Source organism: Capsicum annuum, chromosome 10, assembly GCF_002878395.1.
Source record: "Capsicum annuum cultivar UCD-10X-F1 chromosome 10, UCD10Xv1.1, whole genome shotgun sequence".
Lineage (NCBI taxonomy): Eukaryota > Viridiplantae > Streptophyta > Magnoliopsida > Solanales > Solanaceae > Capsicum > Capsicum annuum.
This window is the reverse complement of record NC_061120.1, coordinates 33,553,794-33,571,905: the sequence shown is the minus strand read 5'-3', so window position 1 is coordinate 33,571,905 and position 18,112 is coordinate 33,553,794.

Here is an 18,112-nt window from a genome sequence, read left to right as displayed (position 1 = left end):
GGGGGGGATATGTCTTTTCAAAGAATTTTTACTTTTGATTTAAGTTAAAATATCACATTTATTTTAACGTTAATAACTTTTTTTATTGCTTGAAATAATATACACGTGCAAAACACGTACACTAAACTAGTATATATTCAAAGTGTGAAGGACTTTAGAAATGTCGTTTGAACTTTTTGCCCTTCATTAAAAATTTTTGTTTTAGAAAAAATCATCTTTTCACTATTTTTTCTTAATATTTAAAAGTTGAAAATTAATTAAATATATTTATGGTAAAACCTTTTCTTATTAGAAGTCATAAAAATTAATGGCAACTAATACTTTTTCATTAGTTTAAGAATTTTAAATCAACTAAATTTGATTTTAAGAAGATTTGAAAAATCTAGAAATAAATATAAAAGCGTTGGAATAAGAAAAATGCAAAAAATGATCCACCAGTTACTTGAAACTTTTGATGGTAAAATATAAACGTGTTTGCACTAAAATATATGTTTATGTTTACATTATTATATTAAAGTGTGAAGAAAATCTTTGAAAAGTGATTTAAACTTTTATAATTCATTAAAAATGAAGCAATAAATAAAATTATTTAATTTTAAATAATCAAACGTTACACGTGCGAGATACATATTGTTAAATTAGTATATATCTGTGTGGAAAGGTAGTTCTTGCGGTGAAATCCCCCATTTAACTAGTCATGCATAGTACTGGAACGCCTAATTATCTAACAAATACATCTAATTTTTTGATAATTTCCTTGCATGTATCTGCAAGAGTTGCTTCAGCACAGAATAAGAAAGGGTTTTTCTCAACGCTTAAATGGTTTTGAGTTCATGTTCTTGTCAACTTTAATAAAATCAAACCTAACGGAATGACGTTCATAAAAATGATCTTCTTGATCCCTGTACTATGTCGGTTTTGTAAGTTGAATACTTTTACTTACATGTTTATCATCTGAACCCCTGAACCCACTAAAAAACAATACTTTAAACCCTTTTTCGGCAAGTGTAACACACTCTCCCCCACGTCAGCTGCCACGTCTGCACGCCTGACACGCCTACCACGCCATTTTTTTTTTAAAGTATTACATTAAATTCTAAGTCATTTTTAAATGCTACATAATAAATTAAATATTAAAATTAATTTAATTAAATAAGAAGAATTTATAAATTGTAGAAAATTTTGAATAATCATATTTTTATTTTTGCTCACAAATTAAACATCAAATCCATTCCAAATAATTAAAATTCTTCTCCAACTAATTTAAAATTTTAACTATAAATTCATATATACAAACATAATAAATTTTTTATTTTTAAATTTGAATATTTTTAACAAATTCACAAAAAATTTAATTTTTTTCAAGCGAAATTCACTAATTTTTTTCAATATTCACTATCATTCACTTTCAATTTAAATTTAAATTTTAGTCCCCAAAAAAAAAATGATTTCAAATTTAAATTTTAATTCAAAAATGAAAAGAATTGAATTAAGAGGGAAAATTAAAATAAAAAATAAAAAGTGAACGGGTGTGTGTGAGGGGGGGGGGGGGGGGGGGGTGGGGTGGGAGGGGCTGGGTGAGGGGTCGGGGGTGGGGATGGGATGGGGGGGAATGGGGAAGGGATTTTTTTTTTTTTTTTAAATTATTATTTTTATATTTAAAAAAAACAAGATGGAGGAAAAACAAATTCTTTTTTTAATTTTAATATTTTTTTACAAGGTTTAGAAAATTATTTTGCCTAACTTTTTAATTTTTACTTTTCGATCAATAACCCTTCACATAAAATTAAATGTAACCCTCACCTTTATTGTAGCTTTTCCCTTTCTTACAGCTTTTTTCCACTTTCTTTTTTCCCACTCCTCCAACCAAAAAGAAATCTTGATTACCTCTCATGCTGTCACGTGATGCCACCATCACCAAGACATGTATATACTTATTTTATTTCTTAAGTTTATATTTATTCAATAATATAGTACTTCCTCCGTTTTAAATTATGTATTATCATTTTTTTTAATTCGTCTCAAAATAAGTGTTGTCTTTCCTTATTTGACAACTTTGTAAAGGTATAATTATCCTTTTACCCTTATTGATCCATTTAATTAAAAAAAAGATATTGACACATTTTTTGATAAAGGATAATTTGATAAATTTTACCAAGTCTTCTTTTATTTTTTAAACTCCGTACCCGATCAAATAACGACACATAAAGTGGGACGGAGGAAGTATTTGTTTATATTGTAGTATATAAATATATTATTCTCTGGATTCTGATTCAGATATGTTTCTTTTTATTTTCTTAGTGAAGAATTCTGTTAGTAACGTACAAGAATGGGAATTTCCTCCGAATTCCCTTTAATTTATGCATGCTGAGGCTATCATATCTTTTGAAATGTATTTGAGTTATCCAGAACAATTGAAATTTAACAATACAATTTAACCAAAAAATAAAAATAAAAATTAACAATTCGATAACAACACTAGGGTCGTTTGGTTGGGAACAAGGTACTCCAAAATAATTTAGCTAATCTCGAAATAAGTTATTTTCCTATCATATAAATGGTTAGATAACTAATTTTGGGACTAACTAATACCTCCAACCAAATGTAGAATCATTAATCCTTCATTTTATCTCGAGATTATTATACCTTATTCATCACTTGCACGAAACAACCGCTAAGTATAGTCCCACAAACTGAAATCCAGAGAGAATAAAATGCACATAATCCTTACCTCAATTTCAGAATTCACATATAACAATTTCACAAATAAAAATAATCATGTTTATAGTACTTTATATTGTATTGATAGTACAAGAATCAAATTATTCCTTTATTTCATTTTATATGATTTTTTTTTCATTTTTAGCCTATTAAAAAAAATAACACTTTCATATATTTCTAAAACAACTTAATTCTAAACACTCATTGTATTATTACTAAAGATGTATTTTTATAGCTATTGAAATATTATGAAATATTTTAGATTATACGTTTTAAGATTTTTTTTTTTCTTTCAATTTTGTGTTCAATCAATAGTAGCACATAAAATAAAATAAAAGAATTAATATATAAGCAGTTTCTCTATAACAATCATTTTTTATAATATTTTAGTATAACAATGAAGTTTTATTTGAAATCAACTTTCTTAAAATAATAATCTGTGATTATTACCATAACATCAATGAATTAGGATAAACTAAGAGTGGCACGCCTACTAGGAAACGTGCAAGAAACTTTCAAATCTATGTTTATGTTGTGTCATATTACATGTTCGTTATTGTCTATTCACATGATATATAAGAGGCTTAGAGGGGATTCTGGGAGGGTCAGGTGGCGGAAGTTTGTCTGTGATAATGTAGGAGCTCATCGATGGAGTTTTATTCTTTTCGTTGGACTACATGGGAGATTGCTTCCAAAGTCTATTGGGATTCAATCTTTTTTATTTATTGGGATTAAATATTTATTTCTTGTTGAGATTTATTGTGAATATTTATTCAATTATTTTGAGTATATTTTAGGTACGTATTAGATATTTTTTTCTTTTTTCTATGTACAATATTTTTTTTCCTTTTATTATGTAGGATTATTGTATTAAATTGACTATAAATAGGGATATTTTGTACAAAGAATTCATCAAGTAATAAGAAGAAAATTTTTATATTTTGCTTTATTTATTTTTGCATAATATCAGAGGAGGTTTTTAAATTTCAGTCCTTAATTCTTTTTTATCGTTTTTTTAAGATGTCTGATGTTGTATCATTCTCAAAATCACCTTCTGTTGTTAACACTTTAAATCTGGAAGAAGTGATAGTGTCCCTGCAATCAATATAGTGGATTCTTCATATGCTTTCTACATGCATACTTCTGATCATCCAGGTATGAACCTAGTTTTCATCAATCTTTGATGAAAGAAGCTATGATGGATGGAGAAGGACAACTATTATAGCTCTCTCAGCAAAAAATAATATAGGATTCATTGATGGATCCCTAACATATCGTAATGATGATACATAACTTCGAAGAATTTGGTCAAGATGTAATGATATGGTTCTATCCTAGTTATTAAATTCTCTTTTCAAAGAAATTGCTAAGTGTAATACCCCATACCTTCTTAACTTAAATTCATCCCTAGAATGTTAAGGGATAGCCTCCGAAATGAATACTATTTATTTCATGGAGAATTCTTCAGATTTAGACTTCCCATTGCATGAGAAATTGAATAAAATTTCCATCGATACCAAATTCGCCTAAATCCGACACTCGGTGAAGGAGTTATGACTATTTTATTTTTCAGTTGTAAAACACCCTCATTTTGATCAGTAGCGCGTCGCGTAGAGAGTTTAAATAACGATTGTCAATTTTCAGTGGCCCTCTATGCTATTGGCGCATTGCGGAGAGGGCCAATTTCCCATTCGTTAATTTTCAGAGGTCCAGCGTGATAATGACGCGTCGCGCCATGTGCAAAACTGGCACTCCAAAGGGGCACCACGATGGCTCTGCATTGTGGAGTCTACCCAGTTTTCATTTGTCAATTTTTAGTGAGCCATCGCAATAATGGCGCGTCGCGGTGGCTACCCAGTTCGAAAAAATATGTGTTTTTCAATCCGTTTAATTATTAAAAAATGGGTACTTTGGTCATTCTCCCAGCCCCTAATCCGTCTTAAACAGTGAATTAAATCCCTTCAAAGCACTTTACATCCACTTTTCATCAAATCTCTCTCAAGCAAAACCCTAGCTCATCAAAACTTTCTCCCCAAGAAATTTAAATTCTTCCATTAATTCTTCAAAGAAATTCAAGATTGAGGATCCCCAACACAAGAACTCTAGGAATTCATCTTCAAAGCATTTATAGGAATCCAAGATTCAAGCTTTTCATCAAAAATCATCAATTAAGGTATGTGGGGTTATGAACAAGGATACTCCTTTCATCCTTGTGTCCAAAACTTATTTTAATTACAAACTTACTAAATTTTATTTGAGTTTTCATGAAATTCAAGTTAGGGTTTATACCCATTATTGTTATTTACAAGCTTATGATATTTTCAATGATTTAGAAATTGAATTCCATGCTTATGTTCATATTTTCATGCATATTGCTGAAATTTTCAGATTTTGAGTTGTTGTATCAATATTTACACTATGAAGCATGATTATTATGATTTAATATGAGAATGATGTATGGGTTACTACCCTAAGATTGAATAGTATTAGTTCAAGAAAGATGATGTTTTAAGCATCTTATGAGCAGATTATTTTTAATTTTTCAGAAAAACTTTGATCTTTTGATCATTGGTTTAGCTTTGAAATCCACTTTACAGATTAGTACAGTTTACAAAACTCAGATTAGATTTATTTACAGATTTACTCATATAAATGCATAATTGGTTTTTCATATGAACCCTTATGTTAGTTTTAAAAAGTGGATTTCCAATGGTTTGAGCATGCAGATTTAAGAGGGAGTAATATTTAGCACCGAGCAGAAAGTGTGGGATTAGCGTGTCCTGTCTTCCACAGAACTACGAGCCAACGTAGGAACTGATTGAGATTATTTCTATTTATATGGATGACAGATTTAGCTTGTGATTGATCACCTGAATTAGGTTATACTCCCTGGCAAAAGTATGACACCTTTCCCAACGTAAGGTTTCTTCCTTAGTAGGTCAAGACGTTGGACTCCATGTTAGCTCACATGGTTTATGTCGGTTAAGAGAAAGAACAGTTTTTAAAAAGAATTCCCTAACAGCAAAGATTTTCAGAATAAGTTTTTAGATTTTACTTAGCCTATATGGTTTGAGATTAAGAACATAATGCAAATTTCAGAACTAAGTGTAATGGCTCACAAGATTTACAGTATATGCTTTATTATTTATGATTTATGATCTTCAGATTTCAGATTTTACTCAAGCCTACGTGAGTCATTACATTTAGCATGCATGATTTTATGACTTGTGATGATATTGCTCACTTATTACATTCACTCCCATATACTCAGTACATCATCAAAGTACTGATCCACATATATGTCTATGTGCTACATTGTCTCATAATGTAGATTCAGGTGCTCAGCCTCAGTAGCGCGAGTGATTTTCGAGCATCTCATCTACATCTCTGCAGTTGGTGAGTACTCATAGTTCGGGTACTTAACTATTCATATTTTCAGTTTATTAATAGATGTTTTCGTGTTCATTTCAGACAGTTTGAGTCAGCTGGGGCCCTGTCCCAGTGACTCTCTAGATTCAGTTAGTAGAGGCTTGTCGGACTACTAGATTTAGTTTTAGATCTCAATTACAGTATTCAAATTTTCAGTATTTATTTTACTAGACTTTTGAGATTAGTATGATTCAGATATGCCCAGATAATTTAGAAAGTTTCTGCATTTATTATAATTTTTCATTCATACCTTTCCGAATTTGAGATTCAGATTTAGAAAAAAGCAGTCAGGGTTAGCTCAGAACTACTTGTAGTTTGAAGCATCGTGTGGCATTTCGGAAATCAAATTTCGGGGTGTTACACTAAGTCTATTTTGTGTTCTAAAAGTGTCAGAGTGTTGTGATTTGACCTAAAAGATAGATTTGGTAGGCTAACAGTGCTAAATTTTTTCAACTTCAAAAAAATTTAAATGTATAGTTTAAGAAAATTTTAATATCTCTACTTATTTTTTAAAAATAAAACTCTATGGGATGAGTTAGATGCACTAAATACATTCTCTGAATGTACTTGTGAGTGTAAATGTGAAGAAAAAAAAAGATGCAAAGGCTCATCAAAATGAGAGACTTCTTCAATTTCTCATGGGTCTTAATAACACTTTCATAGGTGTTAGGAGTAATATTTTAATGTCTTCCCTTCTATCTAGTATTGGTCAGGCTTACTTCCTTGTTATTCAAGATGAAAAGAAAAGAAAAACTCATGCCGCTCTTACTTATTTAGGAGAATCAGTCTCTTTCTTTGTTGGTAATAGTACAAAAAAGAGGCTTAATGAATATAAAACTCAAGTTGAAAATTCTATCAAGAAAAATTCTCGGATGTGCAATTATTGTAAAAAAATAGGACATGACATTTACCACTGTTATAGGATTCATGATTTTTCCTTTTATTTTAAATTCACTAAATCTAAAAAATATCAAAAAAAATTTGTCGCTAGTGATGTTTTTAACATAGAAAAAAATTTCAACAAACTACAGAGAATGTCACAAATTTGAACTCTTTAATCTAAGATAATATTGCACGACTCTTGCAACTTTTTTAAAAAATAAATTAGAAAGATGTAGAAAGTGTAGATGCATCTGCAAACATTACATGTGTTGGTATAGCTAAGTTCTTTAATTCTTCTCCTTGTCTGTTTACCATTGACAATAATTCTTACATATTAGATAATGAAACATCCGAGCACATGACTTTTGATAAAAAATATTTTAAGTTTTAATCTTCTTCATAAACATGTAACAGTAATTCTCCCCAACTCTTACAAGGTCAAAGTTACTTATTCAGGATCTATTTCTCTCCTACATAATCTAACTTTACAAAATGTTTTTTATATTTCATATTTTAGGTTTAATCTAATTTTCATTCATAAGTTGTGTAAATAACTTCAGAAAGTTATTTTTTTTACCCCTAACACTTCTTTCATGTTGCAGGGTCCTTCACTGAAGAGCCCTCAGGTGCTTGGTAGAGAGCATGAAGGTCTATATATTCTCAAATCAAGTCATTCAAAAATTTCTACTAAGAGCCTATCTAGTTTTAATCTTCATATTCTTTTCTAGTTCTTTAGGAGATAAATTTACTTCTTGTTCAAGTTATTTTGATTTTAATATAAAGAAAAAACTATGGCACTACAAATTAGGACATATGCCAAGAAATAATATGAAGAAAGTGTTTTCAAATTCTGCATTTTATTTAAAATTTTCTTCTTCTTATGTTATTTGTCCCATATCAAGACAATCTAAGCTATCTTTTCCTTCTAGTATTATTTCAACTAAACTTGTTTTTGATCTAATACATGTTGATACTTGGGGACCTTGCAAAGCTACTATACATGATGATTTTAAATACTTTCTTATGATTGTTGATGATTTCAGTAGAGCTACTTGGACACATCTTCTGAGTACTAAGTCTAATGTTTTTTTCATCCTTCAATCTTTTTTTATATGGTGGAAAGGCAGCTTAATTCTAAAGTTAAAATTATAAAAACTGATAATGTTTTTGAGTTAGCAAATGAAAAAGTACAATCTGATTTCTTTCTTTTCAAGAAAATTATTAATCAAACAACTTGTGTTTAGACTCCACAACAGAATAAAATAGTGGAGAGAAAATGCAAGCATTTATTGAAAACATCAAAAGTATTTTTATTTTCAATCTCATCTTTCTATTAGTTATTGAGGAGAATGTCTTTTACCTGCAACTTATCTCATAAACAGATTTTCCTCAAAGTGTTTTGAGTTTAAAAATTCCTTCTGAAGTTTTATTCAAGAGTAAACCATCCTATGATCATCTAAAATATTTTTGATGCTTATATTTTGTATCTACTTTATTTGTCAATAGAACTAAATCTAATCCTAAAGCAACACCTTGTGTTATTATAGGATATTCCTATGAAAAGAAGGGATATAACATGTTAAATTTGCAAACTAAGAAAATTATAATTTCAGGAATGTTATTTTTCATGAAGAATATTTTCTTTTATGTCACTATCTGCTTTTCCTTCTACTATATTTTCTTCTGATGTGCCGAATTCTTCTACTTCTCAATCATAATCTTTTCTTCCTTCATTAGATTATTCTACTAGTTATGAATCTACTCCTGATTCATTAGTTTTATTCGTTACTATGCCTCAACTTCCATCAAGTTCCAGTGATGTGCCATCCACTAACTTCACATCTGATATGACTCCAAGTTCTCCTCAACTACTATTGCTTAAACTATACTAAGAAAATTATCTATAACTCATAAGAAACCTAATTATTTGGAAGATTATATTTGTAGTGCTCTTTACCTTACAGATGTGACTGCTATCTATTTTCTCAGTCATGTTACTCCTAATTTCTAATCTTTTAATGTTTTATTTTCTAATAATCAAGTCATAATCAACTCTATTACTAGTATACGGGAACCTGTTAATTATATTTAATTAACACACGGTTCAGGTTGGCAAGAAGTCATGAATAAAGAATTTGTAGCTTTACAGTTAAACAACACATGTAATGTTATTATTGTTTCTGTTGAAAAGAAAGTACTTTCTTCTAAATGGGTCTATAAATTCAAACAGAACTTTGATGAAAGCATTGAAAAACTAAATGCTCGATTGATCATTAGAGATGATGTACAGAGAAAAGGTATTGATTATAATAAAACTTTCTCTTCAATGGTCAAGATGACTACTATCATGTGTATTTTAGCTATTGTATTGAAGAATACTTAGGGAGTTTTTCAATTATATGTTAATAATGCTTTTCCTTAGATCTTCAGGAAGAAGCTTATATGAAATTTTCATCTGGTGTTACACCACCTTTTTCAAATCATGTTTGTTTGCTAAAGAAATCTATTCATGGGCTTAAATAAACATCTAGACAATGGTATGTTAAGATTATTTTTGCTCTTAATTTTAAGGGTTTCAGTCACTCCTTCAATGATTATTATCTCTATTTTAAGAAGTTTGGTGATTCTATCTCTATTATAGCAGTGTATGTAGATGACATATTGTTGATAGACAATAATGAAGGTGAACTACAAGCTTTAAAATTATTTTTAGATAAGGAGTTCAAAATCAAGGATCTTGGTCCTTCGCATTTTTTTCTTGTCATGGAGGTCGTTCGAGAATCTACAGAGATCTTATTTCAAGAAAAAAATTTACACTAGATTTATTTCAAGAATATCATTTATCTCTTATTTCTTCTTCTTTGGATCATAATGTCAAACTACAGGCTAATCAAGAAATTCCTATTCAAGATCCTACTTTATACAAACATTTATTGGGTAAACTTAATTGTCTAATACATATAAGACCTGATTTGTCATTCACAGTGCAATATTTGAGTCAATATATACAGGATTCACGTGAATCTTATTTTAAAACTACATTACGAGTGCTTCGCTATCTGCTCACTGATCCGGGTCCTGGTATATTCATGTCTACTTTATTTTTTTGAATTGATGGCATTTTGAGACTTCGATTGGGGTACATGTTTAAACTTACGAAAATCAGTAAGTGGATATTATATTTTTCTTGGTTTCTATCCTGTTTCAAGAAAATCAAAGAAACAAACATCCATCTCTCTCAGCTTAGATGAAGCTGAATATCGCTCTATGAGAAGGTCGTAGCTGAGTTTACTTGACTATTCGCCTTTTCGAAGATTTTGGTATCTCAATTTGTTTACCAGTACCTCTTCATTCAGACAATCATGTTGTCATTCATATTACAAAAATTCAGTTTTTTATGAATGGACAAAGCATGTTGGAATTAACTGTCACTACGTCCGTCAACAGTACCTTCCCAAAGTAATCTCACTATCGTATGTAAAATTTTCTTCCCAACTCACTGATATATTCACTAAGTCGTTGATGAGGCCTTTGCATGATGAACATCTCAGTAAGTTGAGTGTCTCTTTCGTGCCTCCAACTTAGGGGGGCGTTGGAATTCAATATTTTTTTTCCTTTATTGGGATTCAATATATTTTCCTTGCTGGGATTCATTATGAATATTTATTCAATTATTGTGAATATATTTTTTCTATATACTAGATAATTTTTTTTCTTTTTTAGATGTATGTAATATTTTTTTTCTTTTATTATGTACGATTATTGTATTAGGTTGGCTATAAATAGGGGTATTTTTTACAAATGATTCATCAAGTATAAGAAGAAAAGTTTCATACTTTGCTTTGTTTATTTTTACAAAGCCAGGTTAGCACGATGAAAATATGTGGAAAATGTTCAATGTCCTTTGTGTCATATTGACACACTGTTTGAATGGTGATTTTTCATGGTATGATATGGTATGGTTATTAAGGGAACTATGCTCGTTTTGATTGTTTCTTAAAATGTATGGTATGGTATGGTATGATTTAATTTCATGGTTTGATAACCATGAAAACCCTCACTTTATGTAATCACCAATTTGGTGGTATTCCATGGTTTTTTTTTTTCAATTATATCCTTATTTAATATTATAAAATTATATTTTATCCTTTACCTTATATTATTTAACTCTACCTCCTACACCTCCCCTTCCCCCTTTCCCCCATCCTACCCTGTTCAAAAAAATTATTGTTTAAATTTCTTTTTAAAGTTTTTAAAAAAATTTCTTATCCCACCCCCTACCCTGACTCTGACCCCATCCCTTATCAAACCTCCACCCCAATTTTTTTTAAAAAAATTATTTTTTAAAAAAATTTCAAAACTTTTTCTTACCCCACTCTTACCCTCCATCTCCTACCAGCCTCCCTGCACCGACCCATAAAAAATATATTTTTTAATTTATTTTTTTAAAAAAATTCTTATCTCACCCCTACCCCTACGCTCGATCCTCCACTCCACTACTCCACCCCAAATATTTTTTTTAATAAAAAGTTTATAATTTTTTCTTATCTCACCCCCTTAGCCTATTCATTCTCATTGTTTTGTGTTAAATATATGCAAATATTTTTAGAAAATATTTTTCTATTTGTGTAACGAATACAAGAAAATAAGTAAGAAATCATTTGTTTTTCTAGATTGTTTTTTTTTTGTATTTCAAACCGAACACACTCGTAGCATACACAAAAAATGCATTCAAACTTTGTACTTGTCATTGGTGGTCATGTTTCAAAACACTAAAAGAAAATAAAATTTGTTGTTATAAAAAATGAATCCGATTACATTTATTTTGATCTACTCTTGTATTAATTTTGTTAAAATTTACATGAATTTAACAACTTAATACATGACATCCTTTATGACAGATTAGTAGGAAAAAAATTATTTTATTAATAATTATTAATAAATTTAACATTTATAATAATTAAGAGCATTTTAGTAAATTTGTCAGTCACGATACAGTACCATACTATCGAACCAAACAATAAAACTGTTATTAAACAGTAGTGGAGGATATAGTCCATCCAAATAAGCAATTGTACTGTACTGTACAATACCATACCATACTATATGATTTCGTACATTATAAAATCATGACAAACCATCATCCAAACAAAGTGTGAAAGGGAGGTTATTAAGCATTTGTTCTTTTGATGTGATTTTTCAGCATTAATCTATAACAAACTCTTAGTATGACAAGGAATTACTAGAGTTGTAATAGGCTGACAGGAGGAAGAAAGATGGGCTCTAGCTCACTGTAAAGGCCATAGTGCAACTGCTACAGTGTACAGAATGTCCTTAACTAGCTTTTAGGGGTGTCAAAATGAACCTAAATTGAGTTGACCCGCTCAATCCGTCCATAACTTAATGGGTTGGGTTTAAGATAATTTGCTATTGGGTAAATCTAAACTCATTAACTCTCAACCCATTTTCAATTTGGGTTCAAATGAACCCAATCAATCTCTACTTTAACCTATTTAATAGAAAAATTATTTTCTTAATGAAAGTATGGAAAAAAGTCACCTCACCACCACCTTACCCCAACCTCACCACAAGCAAACTTATCCCACCCCCACCCCACCCCGCGTCCCTTAAATAAATTATTTTTATTTTTTTAAAAACTCTTTATAAATTTTCTATCTTGTCACCACCCCAACTCATCCCCATTCCCCGCTTCCTACCTCGAACCCCCACCCCCACCCCCACCCTAAAAAATTTAAAATCTTTTAATTTTTAAAAACAAATAATTTTTTTTGAACAAAAAAATTAATCTTACCCCAACTCCCATCTCTCCTTACTCCCTACACCCCCACACCCTCCTCCCCTATACGACATATCCCCACCCCTCCCCCCCCCCCCCCCCCCCCACCCCCCTACCCCCCCACCCCCTGCTCGCTCCTATTTTTTTTTTTTTAAGAAAAAATATATATTTTTTTTAAAATTAATTATTTTTTTAAAAAATTGATCTCACCCCCATTCTAAAAACCACCCCTCCTGCCCCCGACCTCTTACCCCACACTCCTTCCTAAAAAATAATTTTTATTTTTTAAAAAATTAAATTTTAAAAATATATTCTTACCCCACTCCACTCCCTACCCGCCCACCTAACTTTCAAACCCATTCAAATTTATTTTCTTTACAAGAGATAAATATTAATATTTTAATATTTTTAAAATTAAGCTGGTTATATTGGGTGGGTGAAGACCCAACTCGATTTTTACCCATTTCAATCCAAAGTGAATTTGGGCGGTTCATGATCCAACTCGATACCTAATTCAACCTATTTAATATCTTCAATCACGACCCAACCCACCCATTTGACACCCCTACTAGCTGCTATACTATGTTTGATGTGATAGAAATTAGAGGATCTTCAATCATAAGAAGAGGACTGAACAGGTGTTTACTCGTATGATTGTTTAAAGTCTCCAAGTGTGAGGCTTTATAAAAATTAATTTGTCTAGAAAAATGATTGAATTGAATTTATATCTGTAAGGATAGTTTGGTTGGGAAATAAGTTATAATAAGATTAGTCATTCTAGGATTAGTTATACTGAAATTAGTTATTGTGAGATTACTTAATCTGATATTATTTTCTAATGGTTGTTTAACTTGTGGTACTAAAAGTAATATGCATGTGTTCTTCTAAGAATAGATTGTTTGTTTACAAAAATACTCTTCACACATTTAATATTTAAAAAAAAACTTTTATCTCGCACATAAATAAAACTCCACAACTCTATTAAAACAATAATCTATTTAAAATTTGAATCAAAACAAATATTGTAAACTCAAAAATAAAATAAAATTCAACACTATTTTTAAAAATGTGAATAAATCTGTAACAAAAATATATATGCTAATTATTTATAAAAAAAAATAACTGATTTTAGAAGTGGCTTATTCAAGCACTTTTTTAAATCTTTAGGTATTGAAAAGAAAAAAATGATTTTGTACATTTTTTTAACTCTTTTTTTTAAATTTAAATAATTAAATTAATATTAATAAATCTACAATAAACATTGTAACATAATGAATTGTTTTGAAAGGTTAAAAAAAATTAAAATTAAAAATAAATAAACTAGCCTAACTTAATTCACGGTGCAGATCCAATTTCCTATTTTTTCTCCATATCCTCACCAATCACTCGCCCACTAATTATCAGTTAATTGTATGACTACAACCATTCAAATAAATAATTTGTGAAGCGGCTTAACTTTTTCATTTTCTGTCTTCTATTGAAAAAAACTTTTCCTTAGCCTTTCCAATCAATTTCTACTTTCACATATGAAGAGCTCCAAATTTCTTATTCTAGTATCATTGGTTGTCTCAATAGTGAGCAGCCTTGAGCCTATGAAGGAACTTACAATTTATATATATATATGAAAAGTGATAATCAAAGAATATGGAGGATAATCTTATCATTTTATGACTTTATTCGAAGATAAATTATGTTGAAATTATTCATACCATCCAAAGAATGGATTAACTTATCCCTGTATTATTTATTAGTCTCAAAATAACTTATTCCAAACTTGACAATCAAATAAGACAGTAAAATTTTTACTAAAAATTACATAAAAGCACAACTTAAGTATCACTTATTACATAAAATTCCAACTCTCAAAACATATTACAAAAATTTCATTTTTCTTATTCTCTCTCTAAAAATACATATACATAGCATTATCAAAATTAACTCACGGTGTTTCTCCTTGGAAGAAGCCTACAATCAAGGAGCAGTTACCATTTTTGAATTTGAGTCGAATTCTGCCTCTTTCTGACAATTCAATTTTAACTAAAACTCCTTTTAACATATTAAAATTATCATTTTTGAATTTAAATCCAATTTTGCTACTCTCTGAAATTCAATTTTAACTGAAACTCCTTTTAACATTCTAAAATCGTAACATTAGAGGTTAGTAATTTTTTTTTTCTTGGTCTTAATTAAAATTTGGAGATTACGAACGGACAAGTTGTTGCATGTTGTTCATTTAATGATTTTTCATAGTAATGGAGTAAGTTTTTGATTTTCTATGTTCACAATTATAAAATGGATTTCTGGATTATACTTTTTTGTTTTCAAATTCGACTATTTCCAAGTTATATATTTACTATATATTACTTAGTAAATAGATTATTCTCCTTCTTTTAGTTCAAGATTAATTCAGTTAGAGCCTAATGAACCAACAAATCGGGTTGTTGGGTTCGTTCAGTTGTGATGAAAGGTCGAAAAATGAAATTAGAGAATTGTCAAAAAAAGCAAAAAAAAAAAGATGATACTGCACGGTCACGTCTACCAAAGATTTTTCTATTTTTTTTTTTTTTGAATGTCATTGTTAATTTGTACTGAGATATTTATGTTATACCTGATAATGTGAGGTTTTCAAACTTTTAATTACTTGGAGATGGTTGTTAGTTCTGCGGTAGATTTTGAAATTTTTCTTCAATTTGGTCTATCTTTTAGAAGTTTTTCATGTGTATACATAACACTTGTTTGTATATGATAGGCATATACATACGTGCTGCCTTTTTCCTTTGAAATACAGTTATACCTATAGTTCATATACATATGTGATTCTTGTACGTTTATATATTAGTATCTATGTATGTGTTAACAATATACATTACTGATTATATGTTGTTGAACATATACATAAGTGAGTTTTGAATTATGTTTTTTTATATGTGTTTGAGGCAATGCACATTACATATGTATATGTTAGACATATACATAAATTTTGATATGTTGTTTGATGTGCATGGAATGCCACATTTTGTTATATGTTGTTATGAACATACATTACTGTTTATATGTTGTTGAACATATGCATGAATGGGTTTGAATTATGTATTGTTATGTGTGTTTGAGGCAATGCAAATTACATATGTATATGTCAGACATATACATAAGTTTTGATATGTTGTTTGATTTGTAATGAAATTCTCAGTTTAAGATACATCATATTGTTATGTATGTGTGTTAATAATATACAAAACATTACGCAACAAGAATGTGACAGTTTGTAAGTAATCTTTTAATTTTTTTTATCAAGTATTACTAATGATGTGTTATATTAATTAATGTTGTTCTTTGTATGCAGGTCAGGAACTGTGGAGTGTTCGTTGCTGGATATGCAAAATACCTAAGTGAAGAAATGGATATGCCTTCAGTGGATTTTGAAGCAGAGTACCATCATATGCGATGCGCGGCACTCATTTGAAATTACGGTCTTTAGAAAGTAAAGAAAGGTTATGTCAGTGACATGACGACCCCCCAAGACCAAGAACAAAAAGTGTCTATCTACCCGATGAAACTGAATAGTTAGCGTTTAGTAGTATTTAAGATCATTATGGTGAAGACTTTATATTTCAGTGGACTTTTTAGGAATCTAAAATTTAAAACTAATATTAGTTGTTTGTTATGAAACACATTTGACATATGTTTTTGAATTATAGTTTGAATGATGAGGATGAAAAATTATATTCATTATTATTGTGTTGTACATTACCTATTAAATTTTGCGTATGATAATATATACACAGATATGTACTTTTTCAAGTGTATATGAAAAACAAATAATCTGTATTGTTTTTATGTGTGGATATGTTTACATATACATAGCACATTATAAAATTTAATAATATATGTTGAAAAATATGCTTAAATGAGTCAAAGTTTATATCCACAGGTTATGTATGTTAGCTAATATACATAGCTGAAGTTTACATCGATGCAAATATAAAATTTTCAAGTGTATAAAGAAAATGAATAAACTAAATTTTTTTAATAGTGTATATATTTACATATACATAGAACATCATAACGTAGTAATATATGTTGGAGAATATACATGAACGTACATGTAATCTTACCTAATAAACATAGGTGAGTCAAAGTTTACATATACAAGTTATGTATGTTAGCTAATATACATAGCAGAAACAAACAAAAAAAATAAAATAAATCAACCTAAAATTTTAAACTGAAGTAAACTCAAACTTATTTCAACGCATTAATAAAAAACTATAACATATCAATAAAGTAATTTATAAATAATTAATAACACAAAATCAATTATTAATAGTCAATAGTATAGAAAAACAATAAGTTAGTTCGAGAGTATATGAAAAATCAATAACACGTGTTTTTTTCGATTTTACAACGACTATATGTTTAAATATACAAATCACAGATTATATTGAAACTATGTATGTTAAATGATATACATTAATGTATATTTAATTTACATAATACAGATAAATGATTTAAAGGCTATATATACAGGTTATGTATGTTAGCTAATATACATAACTGTGTGACATACTAATTACAAATATTACTCAAAGTGACCTAGCGTCCACATAAACAATACAAAAAAAAAAAAGTAACACTGAATTTCAAAACGGAAGTAAACTAAAATTTATTTCAACGAAAAAATATGAAACTGAAACATATCAAACAAGTAATTCCTAAAAAAATGATAACAAAAATCAGTGATTACTCTCCATGAGTAGAGCAAAACAAAAAATTAGTTCTCCTTTGAAAAAAACATTACATGAACGCCTATTGTGCCCTTCATGTCCACATCGTCCACAACGGTTTGTTCTTGATGAAAGTGTTTCGTTGGATTTCTTCTTTCACCCCTTCTTCGATCTTCCTGGAAGTCTTTTGTATATCGGTGGCAACACTTCTTCCTCATCTACACTTTTCTTGACATCCCATCTTTCTTATCTGACATCGGAATGATTGAAACTTCGTATGTCTTCACCAATGTTTTTGGCCTGTGGTATTTCGAATAGTATGATCCAAAATGTTTTACATGTTTAGACTTCAACACAGATATAGTGTGAGCACAAGGTATTTGGTCTATTTGAAACCTTGCAAAGTTGCATGAGCCACTTTCAAGGTCAACAATGTATCTTCTCCCAGATTCGTACCGAATATATATATATATATATATATATATTCAACCACAGATTTTTTTTCTGAAAAAATAAATTTAATTCGTACATCAATAAAGAAGCCTTTTGGCAAATTGCT